This window comes from Crotalus tigris, unplaced genomic scaffold (assembly GCF_016545835.1).
Source record: "Crotalus tigris isolate CLP2741 ecotype Arizona unplaced genomic scaffold, ASM1654583v1 scf7180000020145.1122116, whole genome shotgun sequence".
NCBI classification, from domain to species: domain Eukaryota; kingdom Metazoa; phylum Chordata; class Lepidosauria; order Squamata; family Viperidae; genus Crotalus; species Crotalus tigris.
Window position 1 is genome coordinate 359,780 of NW_024097874.1, and position 17,683 is coordinate 377,462.

General features: G+C 45.1%; 1 pseudogene; it reads right to left on the reverse strand.

Moving 5' to 3' along the window:
• LOC120318249 overlaps positions 1-15,503 on the reverse strand; it is a 227,066-nt pseudogene extending 211,563 nt beyond the window's left edge.
• Between the last annotated feature and the right edge of the window lie 2,180 nt (positions 15,504-17,683).

Genomic DNA, 17,683 nt, shown 5'->3' on the forward strand with positions numbered 1-17,683 from the left:
GCAAACTGACAGAGGTACTGAATTTATGTCAACTAAATGCCAACAATGGTTGGGGCAATTGGGGATAAGACACAGACATACAAATCCTTAGCATCACAGAACGGTGTAGCTGAAAGAAGGAATGGTGTTTTGCAAACAATGAAAGATTCATTATTAGAGGATTCTGGTATGAACAGGTCATATTGGGGAGAAGCCATATTGACTGCCAATTATATAGTTAACAGGCTGTGGAGTTTCTCCATTAATAATACTCCCATATGCCATTCTATATTGGAGAAAGCCATCACCGGCACATTTGAGAATTTTTGGAAGTACTGCATGGGTACATATTCCAAAAGTAATCAGAAGAAAGGGACAGCAAAAGGCAAGAAAGCTTAGGTTTGTGGGCTATGAGCCAGGGTCAAAAGGATATCGCTTTAGCGACGGAAATAAAAGAACTATAATTTCAAGGTCTGCTAATTTTGCAGAACAAAATTGGGACAGAATTAATGCAAATTCTGAGAATGTCTCTCTTAATGACGATGATTTATTTAATGACAATAACTCATCTAATGATGGAAAAATGATTATTGGAGATGTCAATGTTCAGGGAGGAGAGGCTGAACAAGACATGAAGCCAGAAAGACTTGAGACACTGGAGCAATTAATATCACGTAGGTCAGAGCAATGTAACAAATGAATTCCGCCTTCTGCCAGCAAGGTAAAGGTTTGCAATGTGTGATATGAGCCAAGAAGTTATAAAGAAGTGTTGGCATTACTAAAAGCTGAACAAGAAAGATGGAAGGAGGCCATGGATAAAGAGATGAAATCCATGGAAGACCATGAAGTATTTAAATCAGTGACTTTGCCACAGGGAACCAAAGCTGTGCATTGTAAGTTGGTATATAAGAAAAAGGTATTGCCAAATAATGATGTACAGTATAAGGCCAGGTTAGTGGCACAAGGTTTTTCAGTTAAAGAATGTGCACTACGATGAAGTATTTGCACCAACTGTGAAAAGTGAGAGTATAAGATTAGCACTGGCGTTGGCAGCGGCATATAAGCATAAAATCTGGCACTTTGATATCACAACTACATTCCTCAATGCTGAGTTAGAGGAAGAAATTTATATGATCCAAACACCAGGGTATGAAATTGCAAAGCCTAACATGGTGTATAAATTAAAAAGGCTATTTATGGGTTAGGCAGAAGAGATTAAGAAGAGATGGCAAAACTACACAGAAGAACTATACAAGAATGAGCTTAACGTCCCAGATAACCACAATGAGATGGTCACTGACCTCGAACCAGACACCCTAGAATGTGAAGTGAAATGGGCCTTAGAAAATCTGAGCAATAACAAAGCTAGTGGAGGTGACAGTATTCCAGCTGAGCTATTCAAAATCTTAAAAGATGATGCAGTAAAAGTGCTACACTCAATTTGCCAGCAAATTTGGAAAACTCAACAGTGGCCACAGGATTGGAAAAGGTCAGTTTACATTCTAATTCCAAAGAAAGGCAATGCCAAAGAATGTTCAAACTATCACACCATTGCACTCATTTCACATGCTAGTAAAGTTATGGTTAAAATCCTACAAGCTAGACTCCAGCAGTATGTGAATCGAGAACTAACAGAAGTACAGGCAGGATTTCGAAGAGTCAGAGAAAGTAGAGATCAAACTGCCAACATACACTGGATAATGGAGAAAGCTAAGGAGTTGCAGAAAAACATCTACTTCTGCTTCATTGACTATGCTAAAGCCTTTGATTGTGTGGATCACAACAAATTGTGGCAAGTTCTTAAAGAGATGGGAATACCAGACCATCTTATTTGTCTCTTGAGAAACCTATATGCGGGTCAAGAAGCGGGTCATGGAACCACTGATTGGTTCAAAATTGGAAAAGGAGTCCGGCAAGGCTGTATACTGTTGCCCTGCCTATTTAACTTATATGCAGAGCATATCATGAGAAAGGCAGGGCTAGATGAAACGAAAGTTGGAATTAAGATTGCCGGGAGAAATATCAACAATCTAAGATATGCAGATGATACCACTCTAATGGCAGAAAGTGAAGAGGAACTAAAGAGCCTCTTGATGCGGGTGAAGAAGGAGAGTGCAAAAGTTGGCTTGAAACTCAACATTAAGAAAACCAAACCCTCTCAATTCCTGGCAAATAGATGGGGAAGAAATGGAAGTAGTGACAGATTTTATTTTTCTGGGCTCCAAGATCACCTCAGATGGGGACTGCAGCCAAGAAATTAAAAGACGCTTGCTCCTGGGGAGGAAAGCTATGGCAAATCTAGACAGCATACTAAAAAGCAGAGACATCATCCTGCCAACAAAAGTGCGTATAGTCCAGGCCATGGTTTTCCCAGTTGCAATGTATGGCTGTGAAAGTTAGATCATAAGAAAGGCTGAGCGCCAAAGAATTGAGGCCTTTGAACTATGGTGCTGGAGAAGACTCCTGCGAGTCCCTTGGACTGCAAGGCATTCAAACCGGTCAATCCTAGAAGAGATCAACCCTGACTGCTCTTTAGAAGGCCAGATCCTGAAGTTGAAACTCAAATACTTTGGCCACCTAATGAGAAGGAAGGACTCACTGCAGAAGGGCCTAATCCTGGGAAAGATTGAGGGCAACAGAAGAAGGGGATGACAGAGAATGAGATGGCTGGATGGAGTCACTGAAGCAGTAGGTGTGAACTTAAATGGACTCCAGAAAATGGTAGAGGACAGGAAGACCTGGAGGAATGTTGTCCATGGAGTCGCGATGGGTCAGACACGACTTCGCAATTAACAACAACAAAAAATTTATGGGTTGAAGCAGTCAGCCAGAAACTGGAATATCTGTTTAGATACTGCTTTAAAGGGTCTTGATGAGTTACAAAGCTGATAATTGTATATATACTGGACAGTTACAAGGAGGGAATTGTCTACTGTTATCATTTGTGGATGATCTTTGCTTCATCGTAAAGGATGCATCACAAGTCAAGGAATTTGCTGATAAATTAGGAAAGAAATTCGAATTAAAGAATTTGGGAGAAATAAAAAATTATCTTGGTGTAGAGATACAGAAAAATGAAAATGGTGGTTATATTCTCAGTCAAAGGAGAAAAATTGAGCAGTTATTGGAAAAATATAATATGAAAGAAAGTAATACTGCTCCCACACCCATGAGTATGTATTTTTATAATAATTTAAGTGCGGACAAAGGTGAAATCTGTGATCAAGAGATATATCACTCAGCAATAGGGAGTTTGTTATATCTATCACAGTGGTCCAGACCAGACATAGCTTGCGCAGTAAGCATTTTGAGTCGTTTTACTGCTGCACCTACAAAATTACATTGGATGGGTGTAAAAAGGGTTCTCAGATATTTAAAGGGAACTATAAATTTGGGTCTTCAAATACAGATTAATGGGGAATTGAAATTAAAGTGTTATGTCGATAGTGACTATGCAAATGACATAAACACAAGGAAATCAAATTCTGGGATTATAATATTGTTTGGAGGGACTCTGATTGGATGGAAGTCCAGAAAACAAACAACTGTTGCTATTTCAACAGTGGAAGCAGTTTATTGCTTTATCTGAATTGTGTTCTGAAGTTACATGGTACGTACAGTTGTTGCAAGATTTAAATATTAATGCAAAAGAATCTGTAAAGATATTTGAAGACAATGCTGCCTGTATAAAAATGGCAACTGATTACAAGGTGAAGAATAGAAGTAAACATGTAGACATTAAGTATTGTAATGTCAGGGAAGTTGTAAAATGAAAATTGATTAGTTTACATCATTGTTCTTCTGAGGATAATTTGGCAGACATGATGACTAAACCATTGGGTGGGGTTCACTATGGAGAATGTATTAAGTCAATAGGTCTGATGTCTCTTCCTGTCATGAAGGGAGGAGTGTTGGAATATTCATGATCAGGAAGAGTCATGTGGTAACTCAGTCACCAATGTGAAGAAAGTGCTACTGAGTCTGTGCAAAAGGATATTGAGTTAGAAGCTGAATTTTCAGTCTCAAATTTGTCTATGTATCTCTCTGTAAGAGGTTTTCATTGAGCTATGTTGCTGTAAAGAAGAATGTATGGTATTGTAAATATTTTGATATAAATATAGTTATTTTGAATCAGCTAAATGCAGTCAACTGTGAGAGCTTCTGATTTATTTTCACCAACAGAAAAATTAAAATTCTCTAACATGTTTATATCTTCATTGCAACAGAAGAAAGGGGGAATTGTAATGTATGTAAAAGAGGGTATTTTGGCTAAACCTGACCCAGGTAATCCAGGATCCGACTCATAGGGGTGGTTACACACTCGACCTTGTGTTTCTCTCGGGGCAATGGAGACATGATCTGGAATTAGGGGGGATAGAGATCTCACCCTTGTCATGGACAGATCATTTCCTATTGAGGCTGGACTTCAGAGCATCACTCCCCCATCACAGGGAGAGGGAGCCGACTAGGTGGTTCCGCCCCAGGCGCCTAATGGACCCAGATCGGTTCCAGGAGGAGCTTGGGGAAATACCTGACTCCCTTGTCCACAACTCATCCGGGTCCCTGGTTGCGGCCTGGAATGAGGCGGCGTCTGGGGCCCTGGATCGAATTGCGCCTTTGCGACCTCTCTGTGGTGGTGGTCCCCGGAGGGCGCCTTGGTTTACTGAGGAGCTCCGGGAGATGAAGCGCCACAAGAGACGTCTAGAGCGACGTTGGAGGGCCAGTAACTCTGAATCTGACCGATCACTATTAAGAGCCTATCTTAGGACTTATTTAGTGGCGATAAGGGCGGCAAAGCGTGTTCACTTTTCCGCACTTATTGCATCCGCAGAATCTCGCCCGGCCGCCCTGTTTAGGGTGACCCGCTCCCTTCTTAAAGTGGAGGAGGCAGAGGAACCCTTGCAGGGGAGAGCTGAGGAGTTTGTTCAGTTTCTTTCGGACAAAATCGCTCAGATTCAGAGAGACCTGGACTCCGACTGGGCAGTGCCAGCCGAGTTGCCAGGGGCTGGTCTTAGTCATGTTATCTGGAGCGAGTTTGAGCCTGTAACCCCTGATGAAGTGGACAAGGCCGTGAGGGCAATGAATGCCGCCACCTGTTTATTGGACCCGTGCCCCTCCTGGCTGGTTTCTGCCAGTAGGGAGGTGACACGAGGCTGGCTCCAGGCGATAATCAACGCCTCCTTGATGGAGGGGTCTTTCCCGCAACCTTTAAAGGAAGCGGTGGTGAGGTCCCTCCTCAAGAAGCCTTCCCTGGACCCAGCTGTTTTGAAGAACTTTCGTCCTGTCTCCAACCTCCCCTTTGTGGGGAAGGTTGTAGAGAAGGTGGTGGCGTCCCAACTCTTGCGATCCTTGGATGAAACTAATTATCTGGACCCTTTTCAATCTGGTTTCAGGCCCGGCTACAGAACTGAGACTGCTTTGGTCGCACTGACCGATGACCTCTGGCGAGCCTGGGATAGGGGTCACTCCTCTATCCTGGTGCTTCTTGACCTCTCAGCGGCTTTCGATACCATCGACCATGGTATCCTTCTGCGTCGTCTAGGAGAGGTGGGGGTGGGCGGCACCGTATTGCGGTGGTTCTCCTCCTACCTCTGACAGGTCGCAGTCGGTGCTGGCGGGCGGACAGAGATCGACCCCTAGGCGCCTCGATCATGGGGTGCCTTAGGGCTCGGTCCTGTCCTCCCTCCTTTTTAACATCTACATGAAACCGCTGGGTGAGATCATTCGGCGACACGGGGTGAGGTATCATCAGTACGCGGATGATACCCAATTATATATCTCCACCCCGTGTCCTTTCAGTGAAGCAGTCGATGTGATGTGCCGGTGCCTGGAAGATGTGAGGGTCTGGATGGGGGTGAACAGGCTTAGACTCAACCCTGACAAGACCGAGTGGCTCTGGGTCTTGCCTCCCAAAGGTCAACTGGATGGTCCATCATTAGTCCTGGGGGGGGGCAAATTTACCTCCCTCAGTGCAGGCACGCAACTTGGGTGTCCTCCTGGACTCACAGCTAAATTTGGAACAACATCTATCGGCTGTGGCCAGGGGGACCTTTGCCCAGGTTCGCCTGGTGCACCAGTTGCGGCCTTATCTGGACCGAGAGGCTTTACTCACAGTCACTCATGCCCTCGTCACCTCAAGACTGGATTACTGTAATGCGCTCTACATGGGGCTACCCTTGAAGAGCGTTCGGAGGCTGCAGTTGGTTCAGAATGCAGCCGCGAGAGCGATTGTGGGCGCGCCAAGGTACGCCCACGTGTCACCTATCCTCCGCGAGCTGCACTGGCTTCCTGTGGGTCTCCGGACGCAATTCAAGGTGTTGGTTATCACCTTTAAAGCCCTTCATGGCATAGGGCCAGGTTACTTACAGGACCGCATACTGCCGCACAGTTCCCAGAGACCGGTGAGGTCCCATAGATTGGGCCTCCTTCAGGTCCCGTCGGCCAGACAATGTCGGCTGGTGGGCCCTCGGGGAAGGGCCTTTTCTGTGGTGGCTCCGACCTGGTGGAATCAACTTCCCCCTGAGGTTCGAACAACTCCCACCCTGCCGGCCTTTAAGAAAGCCGTTAAAACTCTCCTGTTCCAGCAGGCCTGGGGCTGATGTCCCCGGGGGGGGGGCCCGGGACATGATCGGACTTGCGGTATGATTGAATTATTTTATTGTTTTATTCTCGAAGATTGTTTTAATTTTGTATGCCGCCCTGAGTCCTTTGGGATTGGGCGGCATATAAATCAATTAAATAAATAAATAAACAAACAGGTGTATAAAGAGGAGGAGGGTTAAATACTAATAATAGAATTAACTGTGGACAGGAAAAAATTGATGTTAGTTGGAATATACACGCCAAATGAAGGTCAAAAACTATTTTATAAGAAACTGTATAATATAATTAGAGACTTAGAACGTGATAATTTGTGCATAATTGGGAATTTTAATGTGATTGTAGATAGAGATCTAGATTATAGAAATAACAAACAAAAGGTACATGTCAAAGATGATACACCACGTTCAATTTTTTTAATTTTCTTTCCTTTTGTATTTAATAAAATGATTAAAAAAAACATTCCATAGCTCCTGGAAAGAGTCTTCATGCCTAAGCTAAAACTGAATTAGAACTCGCAGCTTTCCATCCAGCGACCCTGACTCTTATACTGGATATTTGTTTTTTATGCCTTCAAGTCAATCAAGTCAAGTCAGCACACCCAGCTAGATCTTCTTCCTCCCCACAGAATCCACCCATTTGACCTCTTCTTGCTGCTCCAACAGCAAATTCAAGGCTGCAGCTTTCAAGATCCAGTCCAACCTCTTTGCAATCTGGCTCCCCCTTACTCTCCAGATAACGAATCTTTTTCGTCTTTCAATCTGAGCTTTACACTTTTCTTTTCAGGAAATGGAGCGTTCCTCTGATTGGGAAGTGGTGGCTTCTGGCCTGGCCCTCTATAGCAGCTCCTCTGCCTTTGGGGTTGCCTTTTGTTTCACTCAGTTTTGTTAACCACATATTGTTCGTATGTTTTGTGTACGTTTATTATTCTAAAAGTAGGTTTTTTGGGGGGGGAGCTGTTATTTTGCTAGTTTCCTTGTGTTAGTTTTAATGTGTCTACTCTGTATATTGAAATTCAATTAGTATTTATTTCTGCTCTGCACTTAATTCAATCAATCAATCAGAATAGAGCTGGAAAGGACATTAGAGGTCTTATCGTCCAATCCCCTGCTCAAGCAATAAGAATATACCATTTTAGGTAGGTGGCTGACTATTCTTTTCTTAAAACCCTCCAGTGATGGAAACACCTGCAACCTTGTTTGAGGAATTCCACAAGTTCTATAAAAGGAAACATCCAGAAACCTCTGCTGATAATCAGAAACAAGTAATTAGCGTTTATTTCCATATTTTTTCTCTCCACCTACAGGTCTAATCCTGAGATGTGTTGACTAAAAAGAATCAGGCCAGAATTGAAGTAATCAATTTCTCACCTATACTCTCAATGGGAAATCAGAAATGAAATTCAAGATTTCTCTAAATTCAGCATTGTTTGCTTCATGTGCACTTCTTTGTGTGCAATAAGAGATGATTTACACCTGAAGAATCGCTCACAGATTGGACATTTTAAATGTTTCTTCCCTGTGTGATACATGATGTATAAGGTTAGATATAATACTGAAATCTTTCCCAAAATCTGGACACTTTTACGGTTTCTCTCTTGTATGTGTCCTCTGATGTTTTACAAGCAGAAAAGCATAACTAAAACTTTTCCCACACTCTGGACACCCATGCGGTTTCTCTCCTGTGTGAGTCCTCTGGTGTTTCACCAGGTGGGAATTCTGACTGAAACCTTTCCCACAGATAGGACATTCAAAGGGTTTCTCTCCTGTGTGAGTCCTCTGGTGTATCACTAGGGTGAAACTGTGTATGAAAGATTTCCCACAATCCGAACATTGAAAGGGTTTCTCTCCTGTGTGAGTCCTCTGATGCATCACCAGGCTGGAATGGTGTATGAAAGATTTCCCACAATCTGAACATTCAAAGGGTTTCTCTCCTGTGTGAGTCCTCTGGTGTATCAACAGCCTGCAATTGTGTATGAAAGATTTCCCACAATCCGAACATTCAAATGGTTTCTCTCCTGTGTGAGTCCTCTGATGCATCACCAGGCTGGAATTGTGTATGAAAGATTTCCCACAATCCGAACATTCAAAGGGTTTCTCTTCTTTGTGAGTCCTCTGATGTTTCACCAGGTTGGAATTCTGACTGAAACGTTTCCCACAGTCAGGACATTCAAAGGGTTTCTCCCCTGTGTGAGTACTCTGGTGATTCACCAGAGAGGAATAACGACTGAAACTTTTCCCACAATCAGGACATTCAAAGGGTTTCTCTCCTGTGTGAGTCGCCTGGTGTATCACCATGTGGGAATTCTGACTGAATCTTTTCCCACAAACTGGACACTCATATGGTTTCTCTCCTGTGTGAGTCCTCTGGTGGTTCACCAAGGTGACATTTTGACTGAAACTTTTCCCACAATCGGAACATTCAAAGGGTTTCTCTCCTGTGTGAGTCCTCTGATGCATCACCAGTCTGGAATTGTGTATGAAAGATTTCCCACAATCTGAACATTCAAAGGGTTTCTCTCCTTTGTGAGTCTTCTGATGGTTCACCAGGTTGGAATTCTGACTGAAACTTTTCCCACAATCAGGACATTCAAAGGGTTTCTCTCCTGTATGAGTCCTTTGGTGTATCACCAGTTGGGAATTCTGAATGAATCTTTTCCCACAAACTGGACACTCATATGGTTTCTCTCCTGTGTGAGTCCTCTGGTGGTTCACCAAGGTGACATTTTGACTGAAACTTTTCCCACAAATTAGACACTCATATGGTTTCTCTCCTGTGTGGGTCCTCTGATGCACCACCAGGCTGGAATTGTGTATGAAAGATTTCCCACAATCCGAACATTCAAAGGGTTTCTCTCCTTTGTGAGTCCTCTGGTGGTTCACCAGGTGGGAATTTGCAATGAAACTTTTCCCACAATCCAAACATTCAAAGGGTTTCTCTCCTGTGTGAGTCCTCTGGTGTATCACCAGGCTGGAATTGTGTCTGAAAGATTTCCCACAAATTGGACACTCATATGGTTTCTCTCTTGTGTGAGTCCTCTGATGCACCACCAGGCTGGAATTGTGTATGAAAGATTTCCCACAATCAGAACATTCAAAGGGTTTTTCTCCTTTGTGAGTCCTCTGGTGGTTCGCCAGGTGGGAATTTGCAATGAAACGTTTCCCACAATCCGAACATTCAAAGGGTTTCTCTCCTTTGTGAATCATCTGATGTTTCACCAGGCTGGAATTCTGGCTGAAACGGTTCCCACAATCAGGACATTCATATGGTTTCTCTCCTGTGTGAGTCCTCTGATGTATCACCAAGCTGGAATTGTTTATGAAAGATTTCCCACAATCAGAACATTCAAAGGGTCTCAATCCTTTGTGTATCCTCTGGTGTATCATCAGACTAGAACGGCGACTGTAATATTTCCCACAATCCAGACATTCAAAGGGTTTCTCTCCTGTGTGAGTCCTCTGATGTATCACCAGGCTGGAATTGTGTCTGAAAGATTTCCCACAATCAGGACATTCAAAGGGCTTCTCTCCTGTGTGAGTCCTCTGATGTCTCACCAGTTTGGAACTGCAACTGAAACCTTTCCCACACTCAGGACATTCAAAGGATTTCTCTCCGGTGTGAGACATCTGGTGTTTCACCAGATAGTAATTTTCAGTGAAACTTTTAACACAAACTGGACACTCCTATGGTGAATTACTTTGCTTGGTAAAGCATTTACCACATTGGGAGCACTTAGAGGGCATCTGTCCCGTGTGGGTCCTGTTATGAACCACAAGGGAGATATTCTGACCAAAGATCTTGTTAGATTAGTAGCATTTGTATGCCTTTTTTCCAGTTTGGATCCTCTTGTATGTAATCACCTATGCTTTTGCAAACTGTGCTTTATACCACAATATTGACATCTGTGGACCTTTTTCACCACTGATATGCTAGAAGAAGTCAAAAATGTTTGTGGTCCCTTGTTTAGTGGGGCTTTGATTTCACCTACTGTTTTTTTCATCCCATTGGGAGTTCTGCATTACTGTCTGCCCTATTTGAGTATCCAATTGACCTTTTCTTCCACACTGACTTCCAGATATTTCCCTCTTTTTCTGAACAGAAAAATGATCCCCTTCACCTTTTCATGTAACCTATCCTTCTGTTCTGCATACTCTACTATTTCCTGCTTGAAATCTCTTCTTGATTTTCTCTTGCCTTTCGCCTGCTGGGATGGGACAATTGTGTAATTTTCTGAAGGAAATGGAAATGTTTTCTTTTTCAAAAGGTATTCTCACTTCTCCAGAGTGCTCTTATTGCCATCCTCTTTGTCTGTAAGATTCAAAGAAAAGTGTAAGTTAATTGTTTATACAATGCTTGCAGATGTGAAAAAAAAGAAAAAAATATACATTACATGTGAAAAGCAAACATGCCACAATGCTAACCTCTTACATTAATTATGATTCATCGGACATTCCAGAGATTAAAATATACCTTAAATCATGAAGTTCCCTTGACTTGCATAAACCATAAACTGTAAGTGCTGCTATGGGTTATCATAAAATATATCTGGAAGTTTGAGGTATAGATTATACAATTGTAGATATATGGAAAGAGTAATATAAATACACATATCTATAATTATATCTTATATGGAAAATTCATGTTTTCATCCTGAAAAAGAAAAAAAGATTACTGTCAAACATTCTGAGCTAATTTCCAGACAATGGAATATCCAATCTCTACTAAAAGCCTCCAATGATGGAGCATCCACAACTTCTGAAGGGAAGCCTTTTCACTGGTTGGTTGTTTTCCCAAGTCCTTAGTTCTAGGCTGGTTTTCTTCTTGATTAGTTTCCATCTATTATTTTCCTTCTGATGCTTTGGAAAATAGGTTGACCTTCTTCTCTGTGGCAGCCCATCAAATATGGGAACACTGCTATCCTGTCACCACCCCTAGTCCTTTTCACTAAGCTAGACATACCCAATTCCCACAAACATTTGTCATATATGTTTTAGCCTCCAGCCCCCTAATCATCTATGTTTACCATCCATTTAGACCAGATGGTCCCCCTGGTTTGGTTTATACAACAGTGGCCACAAGCAGAGCCTTCTCAGAGACAGCAGCCCCATTATAAAACTTTCTCCCAAGGAAAATATGAATAGTGCAACCCTCACCCAACTCCAAACACACTGTTCAGCCAGGCATATGTAAAACAACAACACATTTTATGGTCAAACAGCACTAAGTAAATTACTACTACTATTTTTCTTTCTTAAAATACATACTTTTAATATTGTTTTAAGCGGTGCTAGTGATGCTTTACAATAGCTCTCTTTGAGTTTTCATGGAAACCACCCTTGATTTCTCAGAAACTTTTAATTTCAAATTAGATGTTGATTTAATAAATTAGGCAGAAGAAACAAATGTATGTGTATGAGAGACAGAGAGAGATCCCCTTTTTGTAAGTTTGCTTACTCTGCAACTCCCTGCTGGCTCAATCTCTCTCTCTCTCACGCGCACACACACACACACACACACACAGGTTAATAAAAAAGAGGAGGGGGGAGAAAGGTGGAAGCTCTCCTTTTTTGTAAAACCTCAGCTTAATCTTAACAGCAGATAGGCCCAGGACTGTGGCGGACAATTCTTATCCCTCATCCTCACAAGACAATGCAGAGCCCCCTTCCAAGAGGAGACAAAAGCCTCTACTGAGGCAACAGGGTGGAACACATCCAAACCCAGGGCAAAGTCCTCCAGGAAGCCCAAGAGCAGTAGCAGAGAGAATCCTGCCCCTCAGCAATCTTTGGAACAGGATTCATCTAGGTCTAGGCCAACTATTCCTGGGGCCGTGGACACCATTCCTTCTGGAGGGTCCATTTTTGAACCTCTGTCAGCTAACTGTAATTCTGCCCCAGGGGCCTGGTCTCCTAGAGAAACAATGCAGTCTGATCCTGACAGGGCATCATTGGAATTAATGATGCAGGGGTCTGCTAGCCAGTGCAGGGCCCTCTGTCAGCTCACTGTAATTCTGCCCCAGGGGCCTGGTCTCCTCCTAGAGAAACAGCGCAGTCTGATCCTGACAGAGCAACATTGGAATTATTGATGCAGGGGTCTACTAGCCAGTGCAGGGCGGGGCCTTCAGCCACCTTTACGCCCATAGCAGCAGGACTCCGCTCCACGGAGGTTCAACCATTAGGAGCGGAACAGGTTCAGGCCATGATCACTCAGGCTCTGACTCAGTTCATGGCCACTTCTGTCCCACACCATCTGCCTCAAACACCAGCCTCACAGCCTCCGCTTCGCCCAGGCTTGCCAGACCTCATAGAGGACACCTCATCGGAGTCAGGATCAGAGGACTACGACTCCTCTTGTCTGATCCTATCAGATGATGAGGTCACTCCGGCACTGGATCCAGTACCATCTACTGGATTCTTCAATCACTCCCTCTTCAATTCCTTGCTTCTCAAGGCTTGCACCACAGCCAACTTACACCAGAACAGGGGGCCACGGCCCCTTCCACCTCAAAGGGCCCAAATGCCATATATGCTGAACCAGTGGTGCCACAGAACCATGTTCCATGTCCCCCCTTCTTCCTCAACGCGGTGCAGAAGCAATGGGATAATTTGGGTTCACTTCCCAGTCCGGGATCCATTGAGAAGAGCATGTTCAATGTAGCCCCTGCCCTCGCCTCCTTCCTGGAGGTCCCGCAGGTGGATAAGCCTCTGATGTCACTGTTCCCCAACATCAACATACCAGGGGACATGCCCGAGGCGCTTAAGGCTAAGGATAAAAGGATTGAAACGGTGTTACGCAGATCACATCAGGCGATGGCATGGGCGATTAAGGCCTCAACATCCATGGCCATCTTTGCCAGAGCTTCAGTTCTATGGCTGTGCGAGCTTCAGGGCTTGGTTCCGCCTGACCAGCTTCGCATCCATCAGAACTTGGGCAAGCTAGTTGCCACTTCTCAGTACTTGGCTGACGCCTCATTAAATTCCACCAGGTACTCCGCACGTGCCATTGCAGTGGATGTTTTAGCCCGCAGACTCCTGTGGCTTAAAAACTAGCGGGCAGACCTCAAAGCCAAGTGGCGTCTCGCCACTAAGCCTTATGCGGGGGGTCATCTCTTTGGTGCGGCCCTAGGACCATACCTGATTGAAGGTAAGGATAAGCGCAAGTCTCTAGTTAATACTAATAAGGGAGACAAGCGCACAGGGGCCAGTTCAACCCAGGTCTTCCATCGCAGACAGTCCTTTTGGTCCAACCCTAGCTGGGACTGGTCTCAGTCCAATCACTCCTTCTATCAGAGGTGGGAGCGACATCAAGATCGTCCCGTGCCTAGAACCCGACCACAATTCCAGGGCAAGCGGCCATTTCGAGGCCAGGGAGCTCGCCCCCTCAGAAGAGGCAAGTGATCCCACAAGCATACCTCCCATAGGAGGCTGGCTGTCCCTTTACTATAACGCATGGGCAGCCACAACTACAGATTCTTGGGTTCTCAACACTATATCACAAGGTTTAATGTTAGAGTTTCGGGCACATCCTCCAGACCGTTTCCGGAGTTGCCTCGCCCCCATTAGTAGGAGTAGAGCAGCCCTCATGTTGGAGGCCATTTCCCACCTGCTACAAATACGGGCCATAGAACCGGTCCCGCAAGACCATGCAGGGCAGGGGTTCTACTCAACACTGTTTGTTGTTCCTAAGTCTTCAGGTGGCTGGAGAGCAATCCTTGATTTAAAGAAATTAAATCGTTACTTGATGTACAGGAAGTTCAAAATGCAATCATTACAGCCAGTTTTGGCCAGCATCCAGCGGGGAGACTTCCTAATATCAATAGATTCCCGGCTCTCTCTCTGTCTCTCTTACACACACACACCCTTCTTGTTTTCCCCTCCTCCTCCTTTTCCTCAGCTGCACCTGAAGGGCACTCTCCTGCTCCAAGGCACCCAGCTGGGTTGCGGTGGGCCAGGGCTGGGGCAGCAGGGGCCGGTCCTTTGCATTCTGGGACAGCCGGGGGGGGGGGAGACAAATCTGGGCCCTCCCTGGCCTGCAGGTCTTGTGTTTGACATGTCTGATCTAAACACAAACTCTCCACGTGGCATTTTAGTCCAACAACTGAAGCCTCTCTGCAGCCCAACCAATAAACTGGATCTTCTGTAGACCAGTCTCTCTTCCCCAAAATGCCCTGCAGGCAGTTATTGGAGCTCCCAGGCCTGTCCCTTGACCGGAAATTCTGTTATCTTTCTGAATATTATCACACAACCCCCTTGATCTCTTTGGAAAGCTGTTTGTAAAAAGCAGTGGAAAGCTTCTTTTTCAGTCACCAGAGAGGGAATCTGGGCAGGTAAGAGAGGAAGATTCAGGAGCTCCATCCCAAAGGAAGCCCACCTGGACAGGGCTGCCCATGCCAAGCCCATCTGGACGCCTCTCGGGTCTCCCTCACCCGCCTTCCAGACGCCCCTGGCCTCCTCCTAGCAGCCTTCTTGCCATGGGATGCTGCTCCCATCCTTTCTAGCAATGCAGTACTCGATGGTTGCAACTCCTGTTACCTCCAACACAGATGCCGCTTTCTAGTCGCAGATGCTGCCTATCTGACCGTCATCTCACTTGGCTCAGTTGCAAAGGACGGTCGCTGGGATGCGGAAACGACCGGAAAGCAGATAAATCAGCAAAAGCCTCTCTAGACGGCAAAGGCCCAGACGGGACAAGCGTGACTTCCGGCCTCCTATCGCGAGATGATGGCCAGCTAGGCAGCAGCTGCGACTAGAAAGCGGTATCTCCAGGGGTGGAGGGAAGAGGAGCTGCAACCATCGAGTACTGCATTGCTAGAAAGGAAGGAAAGCGAGGAGAAGGTCAGAGCAACTTCCTCTTCCGGATCGCTCCGGGGAGGAAGTAGGCATGTGGGGAGGCTTTTGTGCTCTTCCCAGGGTCGAAGCAGCAGCAGGAAGGTGAGTCGAGGGCGGGTCGGGGGAGAAGCCGGGAGCAGGTGGGGCTGATCGGTTCGGACGTTGCCCACCGCTGTACATCCGTGACGGTCGCAGCATCCCAGCCTCGCGATCCCCGTTTGTGGCTTTCCCAGCCAGCTTCTCCTAAGCAAAATCCCTGGAGAGGCTGGCAAGAGGTTGCAAGTCGCAGTCACGTGAAATTGCCTTCAACGACCCAGAGCGACTCGCTTAAGGCCTGCAGAGGAACAGCCCCCCTCCTGCCCCGCAGCCCTCCTCTTGGCGCAGCCCGGCTCCCAGCGTGGGGGCTCCTGGCGTTTCCCGGAAGGTTGGGCACCGCCGTTCCCACGTTCCCCTGTCGCTGCTGGGGAGGATCAGCCTCCCAGTGCCTGGAGGGGGGAAAGAGGAAGAGGACGGGGGGAGCTCTGGGCTCAGAGGGAGCGTGGCTGGAGGCGAGAATGACGGAGACCCGAGAGGCGTCCAGGTGGGCTTCCTTTGGGATGCAGCTCCTCAATCTGCCTCTCTTACATGCCCAGATTCCCTCTCTGGTGACTGCTGAGTCCCTGTTTCTCCCTGCCCATGTAAGTGAACAGCCCTGCCTGCAGAGTCTTTCAATATTAATTTTAGTTTTTTTCATGAATTGTGAAAAAAGGAGCTCTTCACAGTACTTTTACAAACAGCTTTCAAAAGAGATCAAGGGGGTTCTGTGATAATATTCAGAAAGATAACAAAATTTCCAGTCAAGGGACAAGCCTGGGAGCTCTAATAATTGCCTGCAGGGCATTTGGGGAAACAGACTGGTCTGCAGAAGAGCCAGTTTATTGATTGGGCTTCAGTTGTTGGACTAAAATGCCGCATGGAGAGCTTGTGGTTAGATGATGGCACCCTTTCAAAATTGGAGGGGCTGTCACATAGAAGAGGGGATTGACCCGTGTGCCAAAGTGTCTTAGAGCAGAACAAGAAGTAACAGATGGAGACTACAATTAGGAGAAAGTTCCTGTCAGTGAGAACAATTGCCTCCAGACATTGTGGGTGTTTCATCACTGGAGGTTTTTAAGAAGAGATTGGACAGCCATTCGTCAAGAATAATATGGCTTTCCTACCTAAGCAGGGGATTGGACTAGAAGACGTCCAAGGTCCCTTTCAACTCTCATTATTCTCTTGTGGACCTATGTTTCTTTGGCAACAATGTCAGACTGAAACTGCCACTATTTTTTTCTGGGATTTTTATTTGTTTACTTCTATTTATAGCTAACAAGCATGATATTTCCTATTGGCGCCCCATACTTGTATTAATGAGGTTCAGCTTAAGCCAGCACTTCTGAAAGAATAGCTATGGAAGACCTTTCAGGATGTTCAGTTGTATAGGTAGTCCTCATTTACCACTTCTTCTCTGGGCCTATGATTATGAAAATGCAGGAAAAGGGAATTGCACCAATTTGGATGTTGCCAATTGATGCACATTTATGGTGGCTGCAATATCCCAGATTCATGATCCCCATCTCTGACCTTCCCACTAGCTTCTTACAAGCAAAATCAATGGGTATACCAGCAGCAAATTGCAAGCCACAATCATATGAAATTGCGTTTAATAACCCATGGTGATTTGCTTAGCAAGTCCAGAGGAACATGTAAGTTGGCACTATCATGTGACATCATACTTAATGATCGGGCTGCTTAATGACACAGATGTCAGTCCCAATTGCAGTCATTAAGTGAGGAGTAGTTTAACTGGGATGTCAGCAGAGGGATTGTGGAGAGTAGTTTTTGCCCTTATTTGTAGCGGAGGACTCCCATGTGCAAATCTTGCAGAGACATCAGGCATCATTTCATCAGTTAAAGCCCCCACACCTCTAAAAATTAGCTCAGAAGGTTTGATAGTAATCTTTTTTTCTTTTTCAGGCTGAAAACATGAATTTTCCACATAGATATAATTATAGGTATGTGTATTTATATTAATCTTTCCATATATCTGGCAATTGTATAATCTATACCCCAGACTTCCAGATATATTTTATGATAGCCCATAGCTGCGCTTACAGTTTATGGTTGATGCAAGTCAAGGGAATGTCATGATTGAAGGGATATTTGAACTTGGATCTCTGGAATGTCCGATGAATCATAATTAATGTAAGGTTAGCATTGCAGCATGTTTGTTTTTTAAATGTAATGTATATTTTTTA